At 49.1% G+C, this 3,356-nt stretch overlaps 1 protein-coding gene across 10 annotated transcripts in view; it reads right to left on the bottom strand.

Annotated features, from left to right (window-relative positions):
- Positions 1-3,356, bottom strand: part of LOC107264618 (tyrosine-protein phosphatase Lar) — a 266,051-nt gene that overhangs the window by 68,082 nt on the left and 194,613 nt on the right. The window lies entirely within an intron of this gene.

The following is a 3,356-nucleotide window of genomic DNA, read 5'->3' as shown; positions in this document are numbered from 1 at the left end:
GGGGGGAGGGGGGGAGGGTAAGGGGGGATGTAAGATAATAAAATGAGATTTGTAAACTTTTTACATAAGAAGTGACAGGCAATGGTTAGCCTTTTCTAAAGTGAAGAAGTAGCCGCGAGCAGAGAGCCGTGCTCGGAATTTCGTTAGATTAATTCATTAATCTACAGGGTGGCGAAAAGTACACCCAAGGGGAGTAGAGAGGCGGACTCGCGAAGCGTTTTCAGCGAAACGGGCAAAAGGGATACAGGGACCGGTAGGCGGAGAGGCGGAGGGTCGGTACTTGTGGCGAGCGGAGAATATATGGTGAAAATAGCGAAAGAAAGGGGCAATGGGTTGGGATTTCGCGCAGGGCAATTTTTAATTGAATCCACGGATTTTATCGCGTCGCTACGTGAGGGCCAGTCCCCGATCTCGCGCCCCTCTGGAAAAAAATTGCAATTTATTTTCCTTGGGAATTAAAGCGGCCATTACCTCGCGACCCATAGCTATACCAGCTACACACAGCCGTCCAGCCATCCCGACCAGCCAGCCAGCCATCCAGCCAGCCACTCATTGACCCTACATTCGTCCCAGTCCCACCCCCGCAGCTAAAACGAAGGACGCAACGGCAAACCCCGAGCAGTTCGCCGTGGCGATAAAGTTATAACATTAACAGAGGCCGAGGACGCAAGGCGCTCGTATTGCACACGCCTTGCCGGGCAATAGTGGAGAAGCACGGAAGGAGGCAGGAACCTTCGTACGATTTGTCAGCGAAGGATTACACGGTGTTGGGCCGCTCGAACGGGAGAAGCAATAACGACGCGGAGTAAAAACAATAATTTTCCTGCCACCGTTAAAAGTTGCCGTTTCGAGTCGCTTCTTCTGTCCCGACAAGGATCCGTTTCCAAGAGTATCGTTGCCTCGTTACGTCAGCCGGTTACATTTTTTTTTTATTTTCACTCCTCGACGTCTCCGTTACCAACAGCGCCAGTGGCGCCCTCTGTCCCGGTGCTACTTGTTGGATTCATTCGACTCCATTGAAATCCGCAACTCGTATCTACGCTGGCTGCCAGACCTGCCACTAATGTCAATTAGGGGATGGTTTATAATTGAATTATAAGGGAGGCGATGCGCAAAAATCTAAAGGGAGCATAATACCGTCGAGCCGTATACCATCCGTGACTGCACGTTACGTGCACCTGACTGCTCGCTCTATCCCAACTCCGTGCTGACAATTGGGGCCGCACGCATCGGGGTTGCACGGGGAGGCGAGTTGGCGTGTAATACCAGGACAGGTAAGTATACGAGCGTGGTGTACGGAGGAGGACGAGCTTAGTGCATAAACGTGGCTCTCGATACATATGCAAAGCGATTGTGTTTAACAAGTTCTCTGGGAGAATTTCCATTAGTCAGGAATGGGTGGGGATGTGGGGAGACCGTGGAGACGGGAGACATAGCAAGGAGGGTGGGCAGGGCTGGGAGAAGGACGGGGGGAGAGTTGCCAGGACTGAAACCTCATCGAATGATTTCGAATCAACGTGTCTAGTAGGGCGGGTAATTCAATTTGAATATGTATTCAAGCCGAGCAACCCCTTTCGCGCGTGGGGCTAATGAGTTTTTGTCACGGTGCTCATCAGCCCCTTTAACCTTATACAGACCCCAACCCGATCCTCGTCCGCTTTTCGTTTTTCAATCGACGTGAATCCACACGAGTCGAGCCTCTGGCAAGTGTTTGCTTACTTTCTTTTATACTTCTTTTTTGTCTTTTCTTTAACCCTCGCTGCTCTTTTTTTGTTTTCTATCTACGGTCTACGCGTTTGGACCCCAAAGGGCGAAGGGGGTTGATTTTGTACGCTTTCGCAATTTCGTACTCTACGATTTTGCATGTACTACCCTGTTGTACAGGGTGCGTCAACTATACGCTGAAATGAGGACCATTGTCAAGTACCGATCGACCTGCATCCCCACTTGAAGAGTTTGGTTGATGCTCCCTGTAGCTATGTAGCGGCTGATGCAGCACAAGAATTGTGTGTCTGGAACCTGAGCTAAATTTATGCAGATGTATGCTGGGCATATTTTAAATAAATAGGTACTGCAGCCCTGGGACCCTCTTTGAGGGGATTCTGTTTCCTTATGGTTGTAGCTTCTACGTGTGAAAGGGATACGGTGGGGGTGAGAGAAAAAGACACGTGACTATCGTGTGTCACCATCTCGTCCTGGTGATCTGGTGTCGTGAGGCGGTGCCATTTGGTATGACGAATGGGCCGAGGTCGTTTTGCAGTATTATCGGGCGATTCCAGGTAGGCAGGAAGCCACAAGGGTATTTGATTTCTGGAAAGTAAGACGAGGGGGGGGCCCGCCCCTTTTAATAAGAGGGTTGCCGAGCCCTAAATTAAACGAGGGGTGCGCGTCACGTATGAGCATAGATTAGAAGGCAGACGCGGGACTGAAGGTCCTTCCCCCCCTTTTAATCAGTACTTAGCGTTTTAACGTGACTAATTGGTTATTTTGCACTAGCCCCACAGTCAATTCACTCCCGATGAAACTTCACGCGTGAATAACTTATTCGAAATTTTCTGGAATAACACTTTGAACCCGACTACCCGCGCCTTTTCTTAATACGGCCCTGAAATTGTAACTCTGAGAACCGGGCCCAGTAATTTCTCAAGTAAGGGGCGAATCGCACACGTAAGAAATAAAATAGACATAAACGGGATCGAAATTAGAAAATAAAAAAATTTCTGTTAGACGCTCTTTGCTCGGCGGCGTTTACCTCAGTGAACGTTAATCGTATGCGTAAACGCGGAGGTAAAACTTTGCGGGTAGACGAAGAGAAAGACGAGCTGGATAACAGGGGTGGGCTCTTCCAGTTTGCTTCGGAAATAAATCACAAAATCAATTCTGGGACTGAAAGTACGATAAATAAAAGGTGGGACGTTCGAGAGGGATTTCCGGGCGTTGAACAGCAGCAGGAATAAGCAGGAGGAGCCGAAAGAGGAGCAGCGATAGGGACGTCGACGTCGTCTCTGCGCTTCGGCGGCTACCTGAAACAAACGACAGAAGGCAGAGCGAGGAGGCAGGAGCATTCGAGCGAGGGCTGAAACTTCCACGGGGCGATCGCTCGTGATGTTGTCGGCGTAGGTGGTGCTGGTCGCCGGCAGAAAATTTGAAATTCAAAGCACGTCGATAAGAGCGAGCCCGGTAAAAATACACATTAGCAGATTTGAAATTTAGATCGGCCACTATACGAAATTGAGTTCGGTCCCAGAGATCAGCCGGTTGCGTTACGCGGGTAATCCACTTGCTAGGCGTCGCTAACAAATTATCATGTTTTTTATTTCTATCAAACCTTACATATATATATATATATATATATA

Source organism: Cephus cinctus, unplaced genomic scaffold (assembly GCF_000341935.2).
Source record: "Cephus cinctus unplaced genomic scaffold, Ccin1 Ccin1_scaffold0189, whole genome shotgun sequence".
Classification (NCBI taxonomy): domain Eukaryota; kingdom Metazoa; phylum Arthropoda; class Insecta; order Hymenoptera; family Cephidae; genus Cephus; species Cephus cinctus.
This window is presented reverse-complemented; position numbering and strand designations above follow the sequence as displayed.